Source organism: Centrocercus urophasianus, unplaced genomic scaffold, assembly GCF_019232065.1.
Source record: "Centrocercus urophasianus isolate 14NV4802_14NV808 unplaced genomic scaffold, USGS_Curo_1.0 seq_24, whole genome shotgun sequence".
Taxonomy (NCBI): Eukaryota; Metazoa; Chordata; class Aves; order Galliformes; family Phasianidae; genus Centrocercus; species Centrocercus urophasianus.
The window spans coordinates 501,783-515,146 of record NW_024884800.1 but is presented as its reverse complement, the minus strand read 5'-3'; the positions used below and the strand labels follow the sequence as shown (position 1 = coordinate 515,146).

The following is a 13,364-nucleotide window of genomic DNA, read 5'->3' as shown; positions in this document are numbered from 1 at the left end:
GGAAATACTTCTCAGCAATGGTGAAAATGACCCTCCCCTGTAGCTCTGCTCATTAACAGCACTCTGTGGCCATCTGAGGGCTGCAGGCAGGCTCACGTCCCTGCCCAGTGATCCCAGTGGTGCTCCGCCTGCAGCAGCTGCACGCACGATGGGGTCAGGAGCAGGGAAAACCTCCTCAGGTCACACTGAGCAGAGCCCCGGAGCTGGAAGGCAGCAGGAATCCCAAACTCAACACACTGACCATTTGCATCATCAGCATTAGAAAACAGAGGCCACTTACTGGCAAGAAGCACCTTATGGAAGGAACAGACACATTTGTTTCCAGCTTCCCGTCCCTGTGAAATTCCCCGTTGAAAGAGGAGTTCTGTCACAGCAAGACCAACTCAGGGCCCTGGCTCCTCACACCACCAGGCTCAGACCCAGCAGTGTGCTGTCGCTGCCCTACGTGCTTCTAAGGAACCCTTTCCCTCAGCAGGCACCTACCTCAGAGCCGCAGGCTGACGACCTTTGCGGTAAATCACACAGCTCGCATCTTTCTGAAAATCACCTGAGTCTGTTTTTATGAGTCACTGATTTCTGAGTAGCGTCTGTCCTCTGCAGGGACTCAGAGCCCAGCGCACAGGAGGGCACAGCATCCACGTCCCCGTGCCCATCGCCACGCTGCCAGGAGCCGCACACAGCTCCTGCATGGCCAGGATGGGGGCACAGTGGGGCAGGTGAGGAGCGGCCACCGCAGCCCTGGTGGATCCCAGGGGTGGTGGAGCTCAGCACCCTCAGCCCAGCGAGGGGCCGGGATCACAGCGCCTTCCCACTGCTGGGGCAGGACTTGTGCCAGCAGGGCTCGCTCTGCCAAGGCAAGTTTTCTCAGTTCCCCGTACTTCCTCCTCTACGAAGACAGAGGATGAACCTCATCGAACACCAATCGCTCCACCTTCTGACCCCGCTCCCTTGCACCCTCTGACAGGCTGTGACCAAAGCACAGAGATGGAGATGAGGGCTCCTTCATAGCCCTGCTGTACCTCAGCACACCAAAGCAAACAGAGCCCCACACTGCGGCTCGGGGCGGTGGGAGGGGGCAGCGCGGGGCCGGCGGCCGCGGCAGAGCAGGAAGGAAAAGCGTCAACGTGCAAATCCCTGCCAGCCTTCGGCGCTGCTTCCGGCAGCAGCTTTGCAGGGTGTAGTTAACGAGCAAACATCTGTGGCCTCACATCCCGTAAAGGACATTCACAAAATCCCCCCCCTCCCCATTCATGAGAAGAAAGAAATTTTTTTAAAAAGAAAAGGTAAATGATTTCTCCCACAGATGAGAGCACGGGGTGGGCAGAGGGGCAGCAGCGATGGCACAGCCCCACCAGCACTGCCTGCGGCCCTCAGCGCTCAGCCACCAACTCCCGTGGCTGTGCTGGGGGTTGGCTGCTCCCATCGCCAACACGGGATTTCCAGCTCCTTGCAGCACAGCGCACAGCACCCATCACTCGTGGTGTGGGGAGCAGACCGGCCTCCCGTCGCACCGATGCACACATCCGTCATCTTTGCGGCAGCTGTTTGAGGAGCATATCACTACTTTCCTTATTTCCTATTTAACCGTCCTACTGGAAAACCCTTCAGTCAGAGACAACGGTCAGATGGTGGTTTGACAGTTACCCATCGGGGGCAGCTGCAGTGCGAGCACCCATAGGGCAGAGAGAGCTCTGCAGTTTTTAGGCACGGAAACAACAGATGCCAGGCAGGAAGGGGAGAGGAGCAGGCAGCATGAATCCAACCCCAGCCTTAACTCCAACCCCAGCCCTGGCTCCTGCAGGGAGCCACCTCACCTCCTACCTACAACAGACCTGGGAAGGACACGGTTGCTGTGGGGCCAGGAACAATCCCTGACAACCCGAACAGCATCACCTGGCCACACTCACCCTCTCCTCTGATTTGTTCCTCTTTCAGAGCTTGAATGCAAACCTCAGACCAGCAGCTGTCCTTGCACTCAGCCCCGGTGTGCAGCTGGAATGTGAACGAATGGAGCGGGTGACAACGTGGTGCTTGTGACTGCTTTGCAGCTTCCTGTCTCCATTTCAGCAGCTGGCACTGATCACAGGCCCTAAGGTCTGATCCCACTCAGACATATGGAATCCTGAAGGCAATCCTGCACGTGCACAGCGTTTGGAGTGGTGCTGAGCACCAGCTGAGAAATGGCACCAAATCCCATTTTCTAGATGTGAGAACAAATGCATACAGGAGAAGCTGACCACCTCCCACCAAAGGCACAGCCTACCTGAGCTGGTACCCACCAGTCTCAGAGCGGCTCATGCCTTCCCAACCTACAAATAGGGGGAGCCCACAGCGAGCCCCCGACATTGCAGTGCCTCCCCCAGCAGCAGTGCTCACAGCTCAGCTCCATCGCAGTGCCTCACTGCCACGGCACCCTGCTGGGGGCTGCCCGCCCCACGGCACCACCACGGCCCCAACAGCCATAGGCCAGCAGCCAAGGAGAAACAATGAAAACCATTTACAGGGCAGGAAGCTGCATCTGCTGGATGAAACGCTATCTTCAAACAAGACGTGTTTGGATAACTCCAGTTTCATAACTCGCCTCTTCCGATGTTAGGAAATCACAGTAATAAAAAGAAAACAAAATGGGGGAGAAGAAACTTGGCACAAGGAACAATGGGAGAATTGCTCGACCCCAACCTGCTGCATCTTAGCTCGGGCAGCTGCAGCTCCTGCAGAAAGCCCTGGTGACTTTGCACAAGAAGAAACGTCTGATCAAGTATCAGCAGGAAAGGAGTTCAATCTGTTCTGCAAACACCACGAGCACAATGCGCTCTGATGATCCTACGTATTACCTGCCTGCTTTATGTTTCTTTTTAACCAGAACCAAAGTGACCGCGAGGGCAGCAGGAACACAGTTAGACAGAGGTGGCCAACAACGAGCCCTGGAATTTGGGCTCTGGCAGGGATGTGCCCATCACCAGCAGGGATGGCAAGTCCTCTGCTCAGCACAGACCTCCCTTGGGCAGGGCAGGACAGACCCTGCAGCGTTAGCAGGAGCAAACTATGGTGAAGGTAAAACCCTCTGCCTCGTAACTGCCTAATGCTAACCAGAAACCTTCACAGGTACCAGAGAGAATAGTGCTTAATTGCACCTTACTGGGTCCCCGCTGCTCTGCAGCACTGAGGCAGCCATGAGGCAGGTCAGAAACAGCAAGAAGAAGGGAATTCCAAAGGGATTACAAAAGGCACGGTGTGCTGAGGGGATGTGGCACCTACTTGGACCACAGAGGGTCCAACCCAGACAGGGCTCTGTTCGGTCCCACTCGGCCTGACCCAGCTGTGAATGTGCCCTGGGCACCAGCAAGCAGGACAGCCACTGCAGGGCCCAGCAGGACAGGGACATGCAGGTCCCCTTCCTTCCCCCACCTTGAACAATCTGGCAGAAGCAGCCAAAAGCTGAGGTCACCCCACCAAGTTCTGGCTCCCTCCCCACCCGCCTCCTCTCCGCCCCCTCCCCAGTCCAAATATAAACTTGCTTACAGGAAATGCCTTAAAGAAAAGGCACCTCCCCGAGCCCCGAAGAATGCCCAGAAAATAAACTGTCTCTGGACATGAAGGAAATGGCTTTCTTTCTTTTTTTTTTTTTTTAAATAACACTGCAAAGCAGATTTAACCCTTTCAGTCCCTGCAGGAGCTCAGCCACCCCTGCCCCGGGAGCTGTGCTCCGGATGGCAGCACACAAGTGCATCCTCTGCAGAGGCGTCTGTGCACCACCAGCAGGGCTTGAGCAAAACCAGTCTCAAATCCACAATCCAGGTGCAAACCCCTCCATCCCCCGAGCACCCACTGAGCCCTGTCCCAGTGTCCCTTCCTTAGAGCCTCCCCAGGGGCCAAGTTGTGCCACCTCAGCACCAGCAGTGCTGCTCCTACAGGGTGGGATTCGATATGAAGGCCAGGCAGTGTGAGCAGGGTTGGGCCGCGGGCAGCACCCAGATGGGCTGCACAGTGCTGCATTTGTTCCAGTGAGGAGCACAGCACCATGCGGGGGCTCTGGAGGCACAAACACCACTTTCACACCAACATCCCTGCACAGAATACGAGACAGAGATGTGGAAACCTCATACCCAGAGGCAGCTGTCTCAGAACAGCCATCCCAGCTCTCCCACAGGGCTGAGCAGGGGAACACAGGCACCAACTGCAGTGCTGTGCAGGCGGCGAGAGCACAGAGCAGTGCCAGGGCGCCGCTGGGACATGAGGACCAACACAGCTTTGTGTGCCATGCAGTGCTGTCCCCGAGCTTTTACAGCCTACAGACCATTCACAGAGGGACACCCTTTGTTGCCCCTCATCTAGGGAGGAATCTGAGGCAAAGGCTCCTTCAGCAGGGGGGGCAGACCAAGCTCACAGCTCCTGCACCCCCAGAGGCACCGCCAGGCAGCTGCAACACCTCCCTGACGGTGCTCCTTCACCTCTCCGATGTGCGAAGCTGTTTGATACAATTCAGCTGCTGCAGCAAAATGCCTGAAATATCTGTTGCTTTTCTGGAGCAGCAGCAGTGCTGGGGATGTTCCAATGTGTGTACAGGCAGCAGGTATGGGAAAGGAGAGCAAGCAGCTCAGCTTCACTTGGCTGCAAAGCACCACGTGCGTCCAGGGCTTGAGGCAGAGTGTCAGCAGCAGATCCAGCCCACAGGCACAGCTGATGCATGCACCACAGGAACAAATGGGGCCGCATAACCACACAGCAAGAAGTGCTCCCTGCTCCAAAGTAGCAACAGAAGTTCAAAATTAGAATAGCTGTAACTAAAGGTAAAAAGATTCAGAGATGGATGTGAGAATGCTGAATGCAACAAGCAGGATGAAGTAAGGGCACGTTGGGCTGAGGGCAGCCACAGACCTGGGGATCAGCCCTGTGCCTGTGGGGAATGCTCTTAGGGCTGGGTGGAACCAGGAGGAAGTGGGGTTCTGAGGCTGCACTCCCCTGTTTCCCACATGCACAACCTCAGGGGCGCTTCAGTTCTTCAGAGTTTTTTTTCCAGAAGCCCATTATTTGTAGCTGAGGGAAGGTGACAGTTTCCACCTTCTGTCTGTGTTTGAGCTGCTGGCACAGCGCTCAGGGCTCCAGGAACACACTGCTAGCACAGCTCCCCTGCTCCCACCACACAGAGCCGTGATGAGGGCTGACACCTCACCAGGGGCTGGGGCATGACTGCTGCACGGGGTGATGGGGGGGGGGGGGTCATACAAGGGGCTGATGGGCAGTGATCTGCCTGGGAGGAGGCCGAAACTGCCCCGAGGTTCTGCTCTTGCCCAACGATGCTGATGAAATGAGGTCATGAGCTCTGAGTCACCCTGAGCATCACCATCTTGTGACAGGGTGGCTGCCACAGCCCCCAGATGCATTTTCACATGGGAGAACAGAGATGCTGCCCCATAGCCCTTCTGCTGCCCCTTCCCCAGCCGATGCTGAGCAGAGGCTGCAGCACAAACCCCTCCATGCACACAGATGGAATGTAGCAGCAGCACCGCTGTGCAGGCGGCTGGGGAAGCACTTTGCTGCCTTTCCTCAAAGGCATGGGGGGAGCTTGCCTCCTCTGTGCTGCATCAGACAAAGGGGCATTCAGAAACTGAACTTGTGCCCTCGATGGCAGTTAAAATATTCTTGTGAAACTCATAGGGGGAAAAAAAAAAAGGAAAAAAAAAGTGAAAGAAAGTGGGAGTGGGAGAACAGAAACCCCTCCATCCACCCTGGCAAACAAATTGCACTCAGACAGGAACACACTGACAGGTCGGCAGCATCCTCTCTCGATGCCCCTTGCCCAGAAGCACCGCTGGGAGCACAGGGGCTTTCCCTGAGTGGTGACAGAAGCACTCGGTGAGCACTGAACCTCGAGCATCACAGGCAGCTGCAGCCAGGCGCAGCACAGCCACTGTGAGCAGCTCGAGCGGAGCCCCACACGCTGCAGTCACACACCGCTACTCCCCAGATAAGGGCAGGAAATCCCCGCGTGGCCAGGCTCTGCGGCCAACCACGAGCAGGGGCACAGGCAGCCAGAGCCAGCTGCTCTCTGCAGCCGCCCGTCCCTGTGGGTCAGCACCTCCAGGCTCCCCTGTGCTGAGCACAGCGACCACGCAATCGCATCTTCAGGACCAGGATCGCCTCCAAACCCCCGCTTGGTTGCTGGACCCAACACAAAGGCAGCTCTGCTGCTGCATCCCACACCGAGGTGGGAGGGAGGACCTCGCGCTGCTGTTTGCTCCCCAGGCAGCCGTTAACATTCGTCAGCCCGTTACTGGCACTGGTGACGAGTGCCCTTGTCTGATAAGGATCCCTGCGGGGACTCACAAACAGCCCCACGTGGCACAGGCAGACAATCATTAACCAGGACAGGTAGTGCCTGGCAACAGGAGTGGGGAAGAAGAGCACACAGAGACAGGTGCAAAAGGAAACCGACAGTGCAGTGAGGGCAGTGTGGATGCAGGAGCACATGTTCAGGAGTGCACCCAGCATCACCATGCTGCCCTCCCCAGGTCGGTCTGGCCCCTGATGCAGCCCCGAGCAGCTGAGGGGGCCAGAAGAGGCAGGAGAGCCTTGATCCTGCAGGGAAGTGAGTGTGGGGTTGAAAGAATGCTGCACAGGCAGCTCTGTGCTGCCTGCAAACGGTGTGGGAGCCCCAGGATGGGCAGCAGCAAGAGGAGAGCACATCTAAAGCATTTTCTGCTGGAAATAGGAAAAGGAGCCTGGTTCTTTACATTTCTGTGCCCAGCCCGACAGCCAGGCAGAGTCAGTGCTGTTACTGGAGGTGACTTTCAGAAAGGCTCTCGTACAGGAGGATTATTGCAGGAGGTTACTGCAGCTCAATCATTAACTGAGCAGCAGACCCCTGGCTCTGCTGGAATGCGGCTGTGCCTGCAGTGCTGTCTGGAGCAGAGAGTGGAGCAGCTCCGTCCCTACTGACATGGATCCACATAAAGGCACTGCCAGCAGCCTCCCTGTGCCGCCCCATTCCTAAAGGCCCAGAGCTGCCTTCAGCTGCTTCTCCATCAGGGTCCCTTCACCACTGCCATCAGACAAGAGGAGACAACACTTCAGGCTGAATTTTGCACTCACCTTTCTGCAACTTCTGTGCAAAGCCCCCAGCTGCTGCTACTGCTGTGGGACCTGCACACACAGGGTGGCACGGGACGTTCTGGAAGGCATCTCATTGCACTGCATCACATCTCAACTCACTGCACCTCAGCCTCGGCCAAAACAGCCTTTTTGCACACAGAACAGCCACCTCCACTGTCAGTCCTGGGCTCTGGCACTGCATGTTGCCAGATGTGAGGGGCAGAAGGACAGAGCAACGTCCCCCTCCCCGCGTTACCCAGAAGCCCCCAGCCGAGCACAGCCCTGCAGGGCCCCCCAGGGTCCCAGCAACTACAGCAGGAGTACCTCCAGCCCTGCTGCCTCACCGCACGCTGCCCGCGTTTGGAGGATTCCACTCCCACATCCATCCGAATGCAAGAGCCCTTCCCAAAGCACACACACGGCTACGGCCCCCTGCTGCTGGGCAAACCGCCTCGCGCCCTTCAAGCAACGAACGGCATAAAGAAGGAGACTCAGTTCTCCCTGGCGGAGCCTCACCTCGTTCCACAGAAAGCATCACTCGCCTGTTTTTCCCCACTCGACTTTAATTGACTTGGAGAACTGTCAAATCTTTTTGAAATTTGCACAAAACCCGAAGGGAAGCAGCGCAGTGCCCTCAGTCACCACATTCTGCCCTGTTACGAAAGCACACTGCTGGCAGCCTGTCCTGTGCCCGCGCTCAGCAGCGGACATTTGAGGCAGTGCAGAGCAGGAATGCTTAACAGAAGCACGACTGCACTTATTCAGTCGGTCTTTTATTAGAAAAGTATTTCTCGAAGGACATGTGAGCATACAAAAGAATGCCCTCACCTCCTCAGAAGCCGCGGTTCACATCTGAGATGGGATGTTTTGTCACATATGGAAATTACCGATGAGCTTTTGGTAGAAGGATCTGATTTATGTTTTCCCCCAGATGAGCAGAGGAGGGCAGGGGCTGAGCCGGGCTGTCGCTCCCAGCACAGCTCACGGGAGAGTGGCAGACCGCTGCACAAACCCGCATTGCAGAGCTGCTCCAGAAGCGTTTCAGAACCGCTTTCAGTTAAAAGGTAAACAGAAAAAAAGCACATTCATTGATAAGAGTTCACGTATGCGCACGTAAAAGAACGCGAGCTGCTGCCAACACCACCGCAGCGTGCGCTCTGACACCTCTAACAGTACCGGATCTGCACAAGAAAGGGCTTCTGCCCCGAGCACCAGGGAGCGCAAAGCACAAAACCAAACACGGGAGGGCTGATGTTTGAGCTAGCCGCTAACAAACAGCCGGGCAGCTGGCAGCGCCCGGACAGACCGCTGCCGGTCCGCCATACCGCCAGCTCGGCTCCGAGCTGAGCCACCTCCAGCCCCGAGCACCGCCCCGCCGGCACCAACCTGAGGGAGCCGCGCGGTTCTGGTTTACCTTCGGGCTCTGCCGAGCCTCCGTCGGAGCCGCGCTCCCTGCGGGCTGAAGTGCCGAGCGGACGGACGGGGGCGGCGGGTTCAGCCCGGCCCCGCGGGCTGACGTGAGCCGGAGCTGCGGCCCGGCGGTGCGGGCGGCCGGGGGCCGAGGGCCGGGGTCCAGGTGTCCGTTGCGAAGCCGCAGCCCCCTCAGCCCCTCCCGGCCGTCGGGCCAATAGCGGCTCGGATCGGCTCGACTCGGCTCGGCCCCCCTCTCCGCCCCGCCCGCTGCTCTCCGAGAGCCGCGCCCCGCAGCGCCGGGCTCGGGTCACCGCTTCGGGTCCCCCGCGTGCTGTGCGCAGGGACGCCGGGCTGAGGGCTGTCTGCGGGAGGCTGGAGGGTAACGCGGGGGTAGAGCGCGGGGGATACGAAATAAAAAGCTGTATTTACTGTATATCGCCCGAGGGAGAGATTTGTTTGTGGCAAATGGAAGGAAGGAGGGTGGGAGGTCGGGAAGCAGCAGGCTGAAAGGAGCAGAGCTAAGATAGGTACGAGGAGGAGAACGCGGACACTGAGGGCTGATGGACGGGAGGGACAGGAGGGACGGGGATTTGGTTCCGGGAAGGGGGCAGGGGCAGCCCGGGGGCAGGGGTGGAAGTTGGCAGCGCGGGGGCACGGCCAGGTAAGGGGCGCGCTCGGAGTTCCGCGGTCAGAGCCGGGCAGCGTCGCCTGGGCGGCCCCGGGGGAACGGTGACGGTCAGTGGAAAAAACAGCTCGGCTCCGAGGAGGATTTCAAGCATTTTCCACTCATTTCCCCATGCTGACCGAGAAGGGGGGGGAGGGAGCGGTGGAGAATCAGCGAGGCGGGAACTCGCCCAGAGACGCCGAGTTAAGAGCGACGGGGACGGCGCTCGGCACAGAGCCGCTCACACCGGGACGGCCGCCGGCCACGACCCGGGCGATCGCTGGGAGGAGCGGAAGATGCGCGCCTCACCCCCGGAGCGGAGCGATGAATGGGCCGCATTCACAGCCGGCGGTATTTATAGATCCCAGAGCACGGCCGAGGGCCGCCCGCACAACGAGCCCACTGTGCGCGGGCACGCGGTGCGCCCACAGCCGGCAAAGGGTCCGCGCTGAGCCCCGTGCGGGGGGGGAGGGAGCGCCGGGTAACAGCGAGCGGGACGTGGGGACAGGGGCAGCCCGGAGCGGAGCTTGGGCGCACCGGGGAGGATCGGAACGCGTCCAGCGAGGCCCTTTTAGACCGCCCGGGGCCGATCCCGCACCCGGTCCTGAGCAGCAGTGTGTGCAGCCCAAGCCACGCAGCTGCCATAAGGCACGGCAGGGCAACGGCTGCTGCTGCCCACGCTGCAGCCCGGCCTGCTGTCTCCTCAAAATCCCCCCCTCTGGGCTGGGGGCGGTGGGACGACCGGCCTCACCGTGAGCCAGTGCCACAGCTACAGCTAATCTGCGTTTTGAAAGGTGGATCACGCTGACAGACAGTCTGGAGTGGATCAACAATTGGCACCCTGAGGGACCTGCTATACTATTCCACAGTACCTGAGCACGTCTCAGGCCTGCAAACCTTCCCAGGAATCAGCCCAGCGAGCAAAAAGCAACGCATGGGTATGGTGCTGGCAAGAGCAATTTAAAATAAAGCACTGAAAAGCCCCAAACTGGGATATCCCTCAAATGGGAAAATGACACTGTGATGACATGGTGAACTGCACCCCTCCTGGCACTGTGCAGCACAGCCTGGCTGGGTGGGAAGGCAGAACAACAAATAAACTGGGAGGGAAAGAGGGGGAAAAAAGCAGCGATTCCATAGGAAATGCATCCTCACTCCCTCTGCCCACCCACCACGAGAAGAGCACTGCGCGTCCACAACAAACACATCCCGAGCAGCCCTGCGCTGCCATTGTCTGCTCCTCTTTTTCCAACAACCAAAGTAAACAGCGCAGAGAAAAAGCACTAAAATTCTTCTTCAGGTGTGTCAATAAAAACTGACCACAGAAACGGGCAGAGCAGGAGCGGGTGCCCTGGGGAAAGCTCACAAGCACACACTCGAGGGATTCTCGCTCTGCTGATGTTTCACTCACGTTTCATGATTTTCCACTGCCACAGATGGGAGGACAGGAGAGCCCTGCGACGTTGCCAGCTGTGCATGAACCAGCTCTGCCCGAACTGAGGGTCTGTGCTGAGCACAGCCTGCACTGCCATGCCTGGAGCAGCCCCATTTGTTTCTGTCTGACTTCAGAACAGTTGTTCACTTGTCTTACATCGCTGCTATAGGAGCTGACGCTGAGCCCCACAGCCCCCAGAGCTCCGTCTGCACCCAGCACAGCCCTGTACAGCAGAAGTGTCCCCAGACACAGCACAGCCACCCAAGGCCCCACGCTGGGACCAGTGCCAGCATACAGCAGACCCGGTTGCTCTGCTGGAGAACACACAGCTGGGACAGGTGGCCACCAGCACAGGTCACCCAGTGTTCCTGTTCAAAGAGGCAGCAGCATGATGGGGCACCAGGCCCTGCACGGTGCTGGGGACAAATCGCTGCTCATGGAGATGGAGTCGGCATTGCACAGCGGGCAGAGCTTCACCAGAACCAAATTCCCCAGCTTGCAGGGGAGGAGGGCGAGAGGGAGGAAAAGAGGAACTCAGAGACGTGCACAACAGCATCATTCATAGGAGCTGATTCTGTGTAACAAGGGTCCTGTGTCTGGCCCGGAGCTCAAGGCAATTAAAACAGCAGCCACAGATCTCAGAGAAACAGCAGGAATTTATCTGAGGAATCCGGATTATGTGGCCACTGCTGAACCGGAGCAGAGAGCCTTCAGCTCCCACAAGATAAACGAGCTGGTCAGCAGCGAGCACCCAGCTCCAGCACCCATCCACCCACTGAGCCGCCTCCCAGGAAGCAGAGCAGCCACAGGAGCTGCCCCTGGCTGTGCACAGATGGCATCAGCAAGAGGGGCTGAGCGGGGTCCTCTCACCCCACACTCTGCCAGCTCTGCCCTCGCAGCCACGTGCAGAAGCAGCAGAGGTGGGTGCAGGGCTTTGTGAGCAGGTGGTCACCGCAGAAGCTCCCTGCGCCACGTTTGTGCCAGGGGAGGATGCTGACGGGGAAGAAAGCCAAGGACGGTTTATTGTTCCAAAGGTAATGGTGGTGGGTTGCAGAGCTCAGGAAGTGTTTTTCATTCTGGCCCGGTCTCAGGATGCACACACGGGGTTTACCACAATGAGTGAAAACAGACACGATGCTCATTAATCTATGAAAGCCCTCCTGGCTCCAGGCACAGCTGCAGCCCCGGGGCAATTTGCAGGCTGCGGGTCCCCAGAGCAACCTTCAGGACAGCAGCACCAAGCACAGCAGCCTGCACTGGGTGCCCACACGGGGCCGGGGTGCCGCCGTCCTTGGCAAGCACAGCGTGCTCTCACCAAGCATTAACAAACCCTCCTCCAATATGTTCATATCAGCTGAACTCTTAGGAAAACCCATTTTCCTCCCTCACCCGTGACAATCAAAGCCAGCACTGCAGAATAACTCATATCCACGTGGTGTGCTGCGGGCCACCCCCAAAGAGATCAGCAGCAAAAGCAATTGGTGTCCACTGTAGGTGGGCAGATACGAGATCCAGTTCTGCACACCAGAGCCAGGAGAAAAATTACAGCGGTTCCCTTTTCATGTAGCTCAGAACAAACTGCTTTCAAGGTTGCTATCCGTGGGCTGTCATCGCCATCATCTTTAAAACCACTTTTAACAGAGAAGTTTGAAGTGAATACAAAACAATCCCCTTTTCTATGAAAAGCATGGAGGGATCTTTCTTTAGAGAGAGGGGTTTTTTAAGCCATTTTTTTTAAATGGAGAAATTGGTGCCAAGCTCTGAGCATCCCGTTATGGAGCCGTAATGCCCACGGGGGGAGGAACCGCCCCCCCGGATCCCACTGCAGGATGCTCCCATCCGGGATGCCGGCCCAGCTCAGCTGCTCAGGAAGGAGCCGCGGGCACAGAGAAGCAGCAGATTTGCTTCCCACGGGATGACGCGCGTGCAAACACCGCTACGATCATTGCAGACACCCCCAACCTCACCAGCACTGCGGGCGGCAGCACGGCGTCCCCTCTCCGCGCTCGTAGGCACGTCAGCTGCCCCGCGGGCAGCGGGCTGAGTCGCCGAATGGGCGCAATTACGCACCGGGAGGAGGGCGGCCGAAGCCCCTCGGCGCACCTTCGTGCCGCGCTCTGCCCCCCGCACCCCTCCTCACCCCTCCCGCAGCCCCGCCCAGCACACAGCGGCCGCAACGGCCACGAGCTCCGCTGCCCCTCCGGGCGCTGAGCCGCCCCGGGGGCCCCAGCCGAGAGCCCGCAGCTCCCAGAGCCGCCCTGTCCCCTCTGCAGCACCGCACTCGGCCTCCTTCCGTTATCGGCAGGGAAGCAAGGAAGGAAGGAAGGAAGGGGTTCACAGAGCCGCGCTGCCGTGGGGTTCTCCGCTCCAGCCCGAGGTTCCCGTGGACGCGGCAGCGCCGGAGCTTCTCCTGGGCGGCCCCATCCGCGCCGCGCCCCGCTGCACAGCGGCCCCGTCCCGCGCTCACCTGCTCGCCCGCGCCTCCCGCAGCCGCACGGCAACCGCAGCCCCGCGGAGCGCCCGGAGCCCGAGCGCTGCTGCTGCGCCCCGGCCCCGTCCCGGCTGCCGCCCATGGGCCGCGCTCGGCGGAACGCCGCTCCTCCCCGCCGGGATGCCCGCGGCCGGGCGGGGCGCGGCGACGCAGCCGCCTCTGCAGCCCCTCCGGGCGGTTCGGGGCCCCTCGTTCCGTCCGCGGCAGATCCGCGTGCAGCGCGCGGCTCGCACGTTCGCACCGAACCTCGCCGGCGGCGCTGCAGGGAA

At 59.2% G+C, this 13,364-nt stretch overlaps 1 protein-coding gene across 3 annotated transcripts in view; it reads right to left on the bottom strand.

Annotated features, from left to right (window-relative positions):
- Positions 1-13,364, bottom strand: part of STARD8 (StAR related lipid transfer domain containing 8) — a 41,450-nt gene that overhangs the window by 22,418 nt on the left and 5,668 nt on the right. Inside the window, exon 1 of one of the 3 annotated variants that reach the window (XM_042825137.1) lies at positions 8,507-8,586. The exons of the other annotated variants lie outside the window; for them this stretch is intronic. The gene's annotated coding sequence lies outside the window, so the exon portion shown is untranslated. Of the gene's footprint in view, positions 1-8,506; positions 8,587-13,364 lie in introns of those variants that run through there. 3 annotated transcript variants of the gene reach the window in all.